Source organism: Mus musculus, chromosome 9, assembly GCF_000001635.26.
Source record: "Mus musculus strain C57BL/6J chromosome 9, GRCm38.p6 C57BL/6J".
NCBI lineage: Eukaryota > Metazoa > Chordata > Mammalia > Rodentia > Muridae > Mus > Mus musculus.
Window position 1 is genome coordinate 112,262,321 of NC_000075.6, and position 13,480 is coordinate 112,275,800.

The window sequence follows — 13,480 nt, forward strand, 5'->3', positions numbered from 1 at the left end:
TGCCCCTGCCTGGCTCACCTTCCCTCTCCACCAGCCTCCTGGAGGCCAGGCGTACGGAAATTCCTTATGTGTTGGTGACATTCGATTCCCAAATATCACATAACCAAAAATATTAAAATAAACTGCTCATAACATTTTCCTGAATGCCATCTGGGCCCCATTGGAAGCTGACACTATCCGTCAGACCCAAGATAACCACATTTCCCCTCCTTTGTATGTGTTAATGTTTGTCATAATGGATTTCACTTTAATGTCCCAATTACATTTATGACATTCTTTCATCCGAGTGGCACTAATGACTTTCATTATTATTTATGCTCCTCCTTAATTATAAGACTCTCACCTCTCTCATTACACACACGCCTTCGTCACCCCCTTACTTGCACACATGCTCTCTGGTATGAAGCTAATGTTCCTTCGATTCCCATTGTCGCAAACACAATGATTAATTACTCCTGTTAAACCATCATACCCCAGGGTGATCAGATTGGTGAAACAAGAAGGGCCAGATTGCTGCTCTAGAGGATTTCTGGGGACACCTGTCAGAAAGGAAAGAAGAAGAGGAGCCCCTAACCTCCAAATAAATAAATGCCTGACAGTTCAGGCTAGTTTTAGCCTTGGGATTAATCACCAGGAGAAAGAATTTTAACTTAAAATAAAATAGGCCATTGGCTCCAAATGTCTTGCATTGTAGATGATGATAGCATGGCCCAGGAAAGTGTGTAGAAGCTACAGACAGAGCATAGAGCTTTGCCAATTAAGATAGTCTGTGGAGAGAACTGACCTGCTATGATATGTGGCAAATTGTACCAATTATAAGTTATTTTATGCTAAGAAAAAGACTTTCCTTTGACCCTTCAGCCTAGGTAGGACCTATAATCATCATCATAAAGATGTGATGGAGACAAAAGGATGAGGCAAAAGTGATGATAGATTTTGTTGTACAAATTCTACCCTACGGAAACATAAGCCATGTCTACTCCTCCCTTACAACCTCAACAACAAAGCAAAGACCAGTTGCATCCACATTCAACTGGAGAGCAGATGAGCTGGGTTAACTTAGTGCAGGGGTGAGGGATCACTTATGGGTGTGTGGTAACCCTATAGCAGCTGCACCACTGGAAAGTCTCATCGCAGCACAGATGACGGTTTTCTCATAGCTGTAGATAAAGGTACCCACTTTGGCTGCCTTACCCTGCCTATACATCTAAGCATTCCCTATGATTAGGAAACCATGGGTAGTTAGGGCAGAATTGCACACAAATGCGTGAGAGCTACAGGAGGGAATGGAGGGAATCTCACCTGAGTATCCAGTGACCCTCCCTACTCACTTCTTCTGAGGGAAGGGAAGGTCTAGTGAGGATGATATTTTGCAAGAAGATGTGGCTAATCTGATGAAGATGACAGCTGCTGTGCTTTAGGGCCACATTCCATAGCATGTTTATTCCACATCTGGACCTTAAAGGGTCTCACAGCCTCCACTCTGCTTCCTCAGTACCCTCCCATTTCCAAACCCAGGCTTTTGATGTGGACAGAGGGCCAGATGTTCCACGTAGCCCTATTGATTTACCAGATGATTGGAGATGTAGGAGCAAGGCCAGCCAAGATTCGCCAAACCATAGCAACCAGCCAGCTGCATCTAGTCCAAATTGCCAATCTGCAGATCCAGGCACTCAGGAAATGGCAGTGATTGTCAATGTTTGGGGGTGGTGTGGTCATTTACAATAGAAGATGATGGATGTGCTCATCCAGGGAATGTATTTTGGCTTGGGGATTGTTATAAAAGCTAAGACAACAGGTCATGAAGAAAATCCACTGGCCCTAGGTATAAAAGAGTTCTCTCAGTTCTTGCTTTATCTGTCAACTCGACACTACTCAAAGCTAATAAGAGAACGGTGGTATCAATTGGAAGATTTTTTTCCTTCAATCAGCTTGGCTTATGGTTATGTCTGTAGGGTTATCTTGATCGCTAATTGATGTGGGAGGACCCAAACCATTATGAATACTACACCACTAGGTAGGTGAGTCTGAGCTATATAAGAATTGTAGCTGTGGGGCTAGACATATGGCTCATTGGTTAAGAGCAGTGGATGCTCTTCTAGAGTACCTGGGTTTGGTTCTAAGAATCCACATGATAACTCACAGCTGTCTTACTCCAGTGCCTTGAGGTTCAGGTCCCTCTTTTGGTCTCTGAGGGCAGGAGAAACACATGTTGCACAAAGACATACATGCAGGCAAAATAAAAATGAGAGGAAAAAATTTGAAGAGGAACCTAGATGAATCTGAACAAATGAGGAAGAAGGAGGAAGATGAGGAAGAGGAAGATGAGGAGGAGTAGAAGGAGGAGGAGATGAAGGAGGAGGAGGAAGAGGAGGAGGAGGAGGAGGAGGAAGAGGAGGAGGAGGAGGAGGAGGAGGAGGAGGAGGAGGAGAAGGAGAAGGAGCAGCCAGTAAGCAGCATTCCTTGATCATTTCTGCCATGAGATTCCCACCAAGGCTTTTCTCAAAGATGGACTGTGACCTAGAAGCATAAGATCAAACAAACACTCCCCTCCTTTTTAAAAATTTTTAAATTTTTAAAATTTTTTTATTTTTATTTTTTAATTTTTATCCTGGTGTTTATCATAGCAACACAGAGGAAAACAGGACAGGAGTGAACTCAGCTCTTTAAGGGGGAGCATGTACCATTGTCTTTATCATTGTTGCAAAGAGAAAACCCATCATTCTGGGTGCCACAAACTAAACTTCAGGGTGTCTTGAGAGCCACATCAAAGTTTCACATCTACCAGCTTTGGCTCCAGAGACAATGCATGCTTACGCACCACACTTGCTATGTTGGCCAATAGTCTGAAAGTCCCTCGTTATCACCCCATTCCTCATTGCTCTAAACAGGGCTAACAAAGAGAGATAGCGGGGAGCAGGTCAGGGAGCAGATAGCTGGGCTTTTTTCATTGTCTCTTTCCATGTTTAGTATTGTTTGCCAACTCCACAGGATCTGGAAATACCTGGGAGACATGTTTCCATGAATACCTGTGAGAAATTATTTGATTATATTCACCCTTGAGCAGGCCCATGGGATAGGAGATTAGCTTCATTAGCTTCATGGAGGTTAGACAATACACTGTGGCCTGTATTGAGATCTTCTGGACTGTATAAAGAGGATTAAGTGAATTGAGCCCAAACTCTATTTCTTTCCTCATTGTGGCAAATTCCCTTTCTTTCCTCACTGTCATATAACTTGACCTTAAGATCCCACTGGCAAAATTTTCTAGCTGTGAAGGACTACCTCCCTCGAGCTGTGAGATAAAATAAACTCTTTGCCCATTAAGTTATGAATCCCAGGGGAATATATCAGTCACAGGAAAATAACCAAGACATCCTCATTAGGTAGCACAGTTGGCCCTGTCATATCCCTTTCACCAGAGCTCCAGGATTTGGAAGATATAGAGAAAACAGCTTAAACAGTAGCTATGCACACAGGGCCAAAATTGCTGTGCAGGGCTACATTTAGTGTATAAAATTCTTTTGATAAGTAGAATGAGTCAGGGTTTGGAAAGATGGCTTCATGGTTATCTTAGTTACTTATGTGATGAAACACCATGACCAAGGTAACTTACAAAAGAAATGATTTGTTTGGAGACTTGATTTCAGTTTCAGAGGGTAACTCCATAGTCATCATGATGGGGAGCATGGCAGCAAGCAGGCAGGTGTGATGCTGGAGGAACACTAACTGAAAGCTTACATCTGACCCACAAGTTGCAGGCAGAGAGCGGGGGAGGGGGGGCGCTTGGCATGGACTTTTGAAACCTCAAATACCCATTCCAGTGACACACCTCCAACAAAGTCATACTTCACAATCCTTCCCAAACAGTTCTACTAACTGGGACCAAGCCTTCAAACAAAATAGCCTACGAGGCATATTATTATTCCAACCACCACAAAAGCCTTCTTTATGAAAATTAGAGTTTAGCCCCCAGCACCCACCATGGTAAGTAGATCACAACCACCTGCAACTCCAGGACCATGGGATTCTCCATTCTCTTATGGCCTCTGCATGTGCCTACACTCACAAGTTTACAGATTCCCTTATAGATGTACACATATGAACTCATAATTGAAGAATATAAATAAAATCCTAAAGAATCATAGGACATGAGTGAAAGTCTGTGCATAGCCGGTTAAACAGCTGGACCTCCAAATAGCCACTTTCCCGTTCTCCTTCTTTCTGTTCTTTTATTTCTTCTAACACATTCCTTGGAATTGACATGGTTACACTGTATCTTTTGTCTTCCTTTTATAAAATACTTTTCCATTAATACTAATAATCTCTTAAAATTTAGAAGGTGGTTGCTGCATCTCAGTTGCTTGGCTGAGGAGCTAAAGAGCACAAATCCCCTTTTCATAAGAAAGGTGTGCCCATATTTTATTTAAATAAAAGAAAAACAGAACTAGAGAGGTGGCAATCATTACTTACAAACCTGTCAAATGGGTGGCTTTTCTAATTTGAGTTATATTTCCTTTTTTATCTCATTTTATTTTTATTTATTATGGAAGAGCTCACATTTCAAGGCTGTATTACTCTGGGGTAAGTTTATTTTGTAAAGTACTTACATTGACATGTTTTCATCAGTATACACAATCACCCAAAATGGCCAACGGAACGCTGAAAAGGCTTCTTATCTTAGCTCGTGGTTTCAGAGGTTTCACTTCCTGTCAACTGACTTTATTCTTTTAGGTTTGTGGGGAAAAAGTCTATTATGATGACAGAATAGTGTGTCAGATGAAGCTATTTATGTTATAGTAAAACAGGAAGGAGAGAGAGAGAGAGAGAGAGAGAGAGAGAGAGAGCTCAATATTTTCAAAGACACAGTCATCTCCATTGACCAACTGCTGTTCCCTAACGTACCTTTCCTTTTTCTTTCTAAATAGGTTTGTCCACTGATGAGAGGAGTACACGCATGATCCTATCCTTCCCTTCAATAGTGCTGCCATCTGTGCACCAAGACTTTAATGCTTAAGTCTTCTTGGTGGGCTTCATATTCAAGCTAGAACACTGCTTTTAATGTACTTAAAATATTATTCTGGTCTTTGGCTCAAGTTTTAATCTTGCCGATATATATATATATATATATATATATATATATATATATATATATATATATGTATGTATATATATATATAAAATTATATATTATATATAAAACATTATATATTATATAAAAATATTATATATATATATATATATATATATATCCCTACTCTTGATCCCTCTCAATAAAAATGTGACAGTGAAAAAGAGAAAAGGTAAAAATAAGCAGGGAAGTGCAGCTGGGAATAGGGCAGAGAATATGATATAGAGGAAAGAAAAAAGGATAAATAAGACAAAAGATCATTAGAAATGGAATGAGCACATATTAACACACACATGTATAATGTATATGGAGGAATATGGCTTACCAAAGAGCCATAAAATATACAACAACAAAGACAATAAGCCGGGACTAGGCAGGAAACATCTCCCTTCAAGTCATTAGTCAGAGGGGTTCAAGAGAACCCCTAAAACAATATAGCCTATTACCATTGCTTTTGGTTGTCTTCCAGAATATGAAGGTAAGATCTTATTACTGGAGATATCACATACTTCCTCCAAAGTACTCAGAAAATCAAGCTGGCATTGACCTTGAAGCCTTCTCCCAAGGGATAGCTCTCAAAATGTTGGAATGTGTTATAAATGCTAATGATGGATAATAGTTATTAACAGTCTAATCCAGTTGTAAATCCCGAGGACCATAACAGTAGGACAGGCAAGAAATCCTCAACAGTGAAATAGTGGCACCTGTTTCTGCGGGTAACCAATGATGTCCAATTGGATCTAAAACCCGGCCAACTGGAAGGAACTCATTTCTGCTACTATAAAACTAGTCAAGAGCCCATTATTTGAGAGATTGTAGGAGTTGGAGAACTACGATCATATTACTAAAGTAATAAAGTACTTATCTTAGTCAACAAAGAGACGTACAAATCTCAGTTATCAGCAATTTTTTTTTTTTTTTGGCAGGAGATATAAGGCTACTAGAGACATCCACAACTGGTCAAAATGCACAGAAAACATGATGTTGGGCTGCCCAGCCCCAAACATGACATTTATAGAACCTACAACCTTAGGATCAGAACACATTACAGAAGAGAGAGTGGAAAGACTGGGGAGAAAAAGCCAGCAGGCCTAGTGAACTGTCTCAGGACAGCTTTAATCTGAAGAAGACAGAGATGTTGTTCCCATGAACTCCCAACAGTATGGCTGTCTGTTGAAGATCCGCAAAAACCACTCCAATAGACATTTAACATGGATGGAGAAAATATCACAAGGCTCTACACCAATATGAAGAAATGTAGGCAGTGAATGGGTGCTCAGAGAGGGAGAACTAAGACAAGATCCTGGACCTAAGAGGCCAGTCCTAGCACAAATAAGAGCGGCATTTACTAGACTAGGCAAATTGTATGTATGTATGTATGTATGTATGTATGTATGTATGTGTATGTATGTATGTATGTATGTATGTATACACATACGTGTGTGTATATGTATATATATGTATATAGTATATGTACACACACACATATATATACATTCATATGTATTACATATATATATGACAAAATAAAAACAGCAGAAGAGTTTATGAATTAGAGACAAAGAGTTTGGGGGTACATGAGAGAAGTTGGGATAGGAAAAAGGGTGTCTAAAGTATATAAATACAGCAAGGTTGTATGTGAAATGAAATATCTATGAATTATTTAATTAATTATAAATTATTTTAAAATCAAAATCATATCTTCTTTGCCTTATTTGGATGCATTTTTTCAATTTAAATATTACAAGGTTAACATATACATATTGATCTTTTTCCAAGAGACTTTTAAAGAGCAGTTTTCATATTTAGGCCAAGCCTCCTGGCAGATTCTTCCTGGCAGGTGTTTACATATGGACAGATAATTGAAGATATTAACAATGCTCCCATCAACTTCTCTATTGGAGGTTGTGGTCACATGATAGCATATAGGAATGGATTTCAAGCAGTAATCTGTAAAATGAGGCTAGTAGGAATGTTCACAGATAACTCAGACTATGACAAATTTCATAAATAGTTTCTCACATTTATGGTCATCTCACCCATATAATAAGTTAAATATCAGACCCATATTTTTCTACAAAGTACATGAAGTTTTACATTTCTTTCAAGACTTTCTATGACATAACATCGCCAAAACTATAATCACAGTGTCAAATCCTGAGGCCACTGCTTGGCAAGTTACTGTAGAATCAGATGGGAGGTCTTACAAAGGTTTTGATCTTACCTTCTGTTCCAGGAAATTTTATTTTATTAATTATGCAGTGGGATCCAGATTGTTAACATCGTGCTGTTGGCAAACTCCTGAGGTGTTGAGAACCATTGTTCTGCAAGTTGCTTGACATGAGAAAGTAAAGAAAGGAGAACAGCCGAAAGGTGGGCTGGAGAGGTGCTCAGCAGTCATGAGCACTGGCTGTACCATCACGAGGACGTTCTTCAGATCCCAGTACTCATGCAGCAAGCTAAGTATCATCTGTAGACCTGTAACTACAGCTCCAAGCTGAAGCAGGCACTAGAAGATTGTTTGCTTCCAGCCTAGCTAAGGAAATGCAAACCACAGTTTCTGGGAAATATACTGCCTGAAAGGAAGATGAAGACTGATACAGAAGGACACTTGATACCTGCTTCTGGTCTCCACACATACACAGGTATTGGTGAGCACATGGGTCCATACAATCACACACACACACACACACACAGACAGATAGACAAACAGACACACAGACACACACACACACGTGTGATTAACTGGAAGAAGTATAGCCAACATAGTTGCAAGTTGATTATTATTGCTAAAGGAACACGGACTACCAGCCACAGGATTGTGGGAGATGACATGAAGCTTGGGTAGCTGTAACAACTCTTACCATATGGCCTTGGATGATGGCATAACCCTTCTAGGTATCAGTTTCCTTGCCCAGAAGAAAGCTTGGGCAAGAGAACAGGTTCTACTGTCGTTTATCATGTGACAATCCGTCCTCGGAGCTTCTGGGGCCAGTCAAGGTACAAGGTCTGAGCTATCGTTGATGAAACCAGGCCATATTAGGGCTGCTTATATCCAGCGCTCGCTTCTGATTGGTTTACAGTGTCAAATGGGATGGTATCTGAGGAAAGCCTCTAGTGGCGACAGTCTGGACATGTCCAAGGATCATTTAATAGCCATTAAAGAGATAATTGCCCCAGAGGAGGTCCACTTGAGAGAGATGGTTGATAGCACAGTCAGACCTTCAGTCTTGGAATGGTCAATAGGCTCTCCAGTTGAATGCCTTTCAGTGATGTTTTCCCATTGACTTATGTGGCTATCAGACTGAATGATTAAAGCTGAGGAAACAGTCTACAATCATGATCAGACCTCTGTAATTGTTATCCATTACTTATCATGCTATGTATCTTATGCTATACCAGGCAGAGCACTAGCCATGACTGCTAGACAATGATATCGCATATCTCATCATGCATAGCTCCTGTAGCGATTAGAGATAGACAGCATTGGGAGATGGAACACCCTCCTCCCTATCCTTGATTTTACTCCTTGAAACCACTTCTGATTCTATCCATCTCACTCAGGAAGAATGTGCCACCCACAGCCCGAGTTCTCACTGTATCTGATGATAATCATAAATAAAAATGATGATTAATGTATGTAATTTCCGTTATGGGTAGTTTCCTTCCTTATTCCAAGGAATCACTTAGTTTTATTCAAATAATAACTGGGAACATGATCATTTTCCTTAGTCTATCCTTCTCTGCCACGAGAATGAGCAAACAGCTAAGCTGAACAACCTTCTTGGATGGATGGATGAATGGATGGAGGGATGGATGGATGGATGGGTACAGGGATGCATGGATGGATGGATGGGTGGGTGGATGGACAGACAAACAGATGAATGGGGCATCCACATTTCCCCATTTTCTTAGTTCCTATAAATACTTGTCTTCAAATCAAGAATGTGAGTATTGATTCAGTCCCTTGGCTTTGATTTCAGCGAAACAAAAGGCAGAGACTTACATATCAGATGCTTAGAACACCACAGAGTGATACTTGAATTTTCAGAATCTGCACCTGCTACCAGTGTTGATGGTGTGTTCAGGGTTTATGCTGTTTGCTTTCTGTTTATACCTCAGGGCTCCTCTCCTTCAGAAGCGATGGCTCAACACTCTTTCTCCTTATCTCTTCTAAGAGTTTTTTTTGTTGTTGTTGTTGTTGTTTGACAGCTCCCACAAACATAAACATTGTTTTGTGATTTCTCTCTCCCCAGGATTCTCTCATCACCCTTCCAGCCTTGTGAACTCTTCTCATGCCCATCAATGCTTTTTCATGTTCTTGACTTTTGGTTTCATTTTATGACCCATTTAGTTTAACCAGGGCTCTCTAGACAACCTTCTGATTGGGAAAGTCTCTTTCTTTCTGGCTACTTTGGTGCTCAAGGCAGGCTCTATAAGATGCATTTTTTTCTCTAGCTCTTGTAGAGTGGGCCTCAGTTATCCTCACTGGCAGTGTTGTTCCTGGAAGGCTCAAAGCATGGATGGAAACCAGATACAGAAGAAGTTCCGAAAAAGATGTTACTGGCACAGTGGCTGTCATCGTGAAGTTTTGAGCATACAATTTTAAAGTTATTTTAATTCAAAAGCAGAGTTTCAATTCCTAGTCTAATTGGTAGCAGTGTGACCTTGGACAAATGCCCTTTGATGACTGAATCCCAGTGTGTATATGTGTGTGTGTATGTCTTTGTATGTTTCTGTGTGTCTGTGTGTGTTCCAAGCTGAACACACTCTCAGGCTGCTGAGCTATGCCCTTTACAAAAATAATTTTCCGTTATTTACCTCATGTATATAGGAGTTTTGCCTATACTTATGCCTATGTCTGCCTGGTGCTTGAGGAAGTCAAAAGAAGTTTTTGAATTTCCTTATGCTGGAATATACACAGTATACCTTCTACACTGAGGGTTGTGAGCCACGATATGCATGCTGGGAACAAGACTCAAGCTCCTCTGCAAGGAGATTTAAGTCTTCCTAAGTGCTGAGCCATCTCTACACTGCCTACATCACCTTGATTTCTCTTCTCATTTTCCCCGTCAAGGCGAATTTCTGCTTTGCCTGTCAAGGAGTGGTTTGTTGACCACCCACACACCTCTGTTTTGAATAAGGTTGCATATTTGTCAAAGTCTGATTCCCTTAATTAGTGTGTAACTAGAGAGATAGAACCTGAAAGGCATGGGCGGCCTCTTCTCGTCAGCAAGTCTGTGTGTAGTCAAAGAGGCGCAGAGTGGGAAGGCTGTGCAAAGGGGAAGAAGAAGTTGCCACAAGATTTAAAAATTAAATCAGCTGAACAGCACAACCTAGGAAATAACGAAAGTATTAGAGGATGTGAAATTTAAATCAGAGGCAATCTTACAACTGAAGTGTGGGGAACACGGGGACACAGCTTCATGACTTGAAAACAAAGCGTTATTTAGGTACTGACAAAAGCTGTCTGTAAATTCTGCTTTGAAGATCACTAAAAAAATACTGCACCACACACAATAGACAGTTATTTGTGTCACATGTATGGACTTAGATGAGAATGAGTGAGTCTCTCTCTCTTCTCTCTCTTTCCTGTCTAAGGAAATGTACTATCCATGAGAGCCACGTGGTAACAGAAGGTGGGAGTTTCCATTGTTCCTCTGACTTGGTCTGTGGAGTATCCACATTGGTCTGTTTGCTTTTTCTCCTCCTCCTCCTCCTCCTCCTCCTCCTCCTCCTCCTCCTCCTCTTCCTCCTCCTCCTCCTCCTCCTCCTCCCCCCTCTCCCCTTTTCTTCCTTTGTCACCCTTAATGAAGTTTACATAGGATTTTAAAGAATGCTACAAGTCTATACTGAATTTTTCTTTTAGTGTTTAGATTTCTGCATATTAAAATCTTAATGGGTTTTGGCAAATGAGACATGGATGTTACTGCATCATTTTCAAGTACAGGCAGCCAATCACTGATGAATGAATGAATGAATGACTAAAGTTACATTTCTGAAGACTCATTGCTTGTGCATCTTTGTAATCTGAGATTCCTTTCTTCCTTAGGTTTTTTTTGGGGGGGTACTTTTTAAAAAAATAAATAACATATACTTAGGGGGATGGAGCAATGGTTCAGTGCTTAAGAGCATCTGCTGTTCTTGTAGAAGATCGAGGTTCTACTTTTAACACCAGGAACAGCACGCTTAAGCACTATAACATCAGTGCCAGGGACTCCAGTGCTCTTTTTTGAAATCCATAGGTGCTTTCGTGCATGTGGTATGTATACATACACCTATGCCTTCACACACATACACTGAAAAGTAAATCTGTAAAAATATTATCTGAAAAGTACATATACACATGCACAAGCACACACACACACACACACACACACACACACACACACACACACCAACAGCAAACCACTAGGAGTCTAATTTGAATGAAAGTAAAGAAGTTTAAGACCATCAAGACAGCTCTGCAGAAGATATCTCATGAAATATTATATACTCAGAAAGAGAGTCTCTAATACGGGAGCATGAGAAAGAAAAAAAAAATCATGGGAGAGAAAGGAGAAAAGAGAACAATTTAGGATGGCCATCCATCCAGTCAACACGGTAAATCAGCAAACCCTAACACTAAAAAGAGACCAGGAAAAGTTTTTTCAGAAAGCAGGGAAGGAAATGGAGCACAGGGAAGGGCGTGTGTAGGGAGACAATGACATCTATGTGGGAAACAAGCCATAATATCTCAGACTGCCTTTGATATAATAAGAAAATAACCAAACCTTGCAGGAATTAATAACCATCTTTCAATAACAACCTTAAATGTAAACAACCTCAATTCATCATTTAAGTGATAAAGACAAGCCGGCTGGATTAAAGAAAACTGGATCCAGCTGTTGTGGTCTCCAAGAAGCGTCTGTCACTAGAAAAGACACCTACACACTATTCATCCAAAGATACAATACATTCTTCAAGAAGTCAGCCTAAAGCAATTCAATGCAGCTAATATAGTTTCTAATGAAGTAGAATTCAAATAAAAATCAGTTCTAAGAGATAAAGTAGGCTGTTGCCTAGTAATAAAGGGATATATTCATTTAAGGTACGTTAATTTAAAATATATATCCATCAAGTACTATCACCTGTTTCAGTAAAACAAATACTAATAGATATAAAGTATCAGAAGAGTCTAGAAATACGCTTTATATAAGTCATCCAAATGTAAAATCAAGAAAGAACCCTAGCAATTAAACTACAACATAGATGAAATAGAGTGTACATTATTTCGGGTTTGTGTTGCTGTGGTAAAACAGTATGACCCAGAGCAACTTGAAGAGGAGGGGACTTCTTTCACTATAGCTTCCACATCACAGTACATCTCTGAAGGAAGTTAGGATAGGAACTCGAGCAGGAACCTGGAGGGGAAACTGAAGCAGAGGTCTTGGGGAATGATGTTTCATGGCTTGCTCAGTCTACTTTCTTATACAGCCCAATGCCATCTCTCAAGCATCACACATTGGTCATGAAAAAAGCACACAGATCTCCCCACAGGCCAATCAATCTTTAATCAGTAAAACAGCTTATAGACATTCCCACCGGCCAATCCATCGTTAATCAATAACACAGCTCACAGACATTCCCACAGGCCAGTGTGGTAGGGACATTTTCTCAGTTGAGTTTTTTTTTCTTTCAAATGAGTCTAGCTTATGTCAAATTGGCAAAGCCTAGCCAGGACACACACACACACACACAAACACACACACACACACACACACACACCTCTAAAGAGTACAGAATACATATTATCATAGTCCAAAGATCATTCTCTAAAATAGAACATATATACAGGCTATAAAAAGCCTTATTAAATACAACTAATCTCAATAACTGGTTCTGTCTTATCAGGCCATGAATGAATGAGACTGAATATCAATAGTGAGAAAAATTGTAGAAGATAAATATAAATAAATTCACAGAGACTGAATCAACTAATGAAGAGATTAGAGAAAAAGGTTTGAAAATTTCTAGGTTCCACTAGAAATAAAATTATGGTTTATGATTTGTGACATTGCAATACAATTTTAAAAGGAGAGTTCATAGCTGTGCATGTTCACATTAACAATTAAAAAAAAAGCTCAAACAAATAACCTAATACTACATCTCAAAAGCAAGAGCAATCCAAACTCAAGAGCAGTGGACAGCAAGAAGTAATATTGATCAGGATAGAAATTAATAAACCTTTAAAAATGATATATAGAAATTTGTGAATTAGAGTTGAATCTTTGAAAAATAAGCAAGATTGAAAAAAATCTCTTAGATATACTTGACAAAGACAAAGGGAAAACCCAAACTGATAAAAAT

General features: G+C 39.7%; 1 long non-coding RNA gene across 2 annotated transcripts in view; it reads left to right on the plus strand.

Annotated features, from left to right (window-relative positions):
* Positions 1-13,480, plus strand: part of 2900079G21Rik (RIKEN cDNA 2900079G21 gene) — a 114,649-nt gene that overhangs the window by 28,044 nt on the left and 73,125 nt on the right. The window lies entirely within an intron of this gene.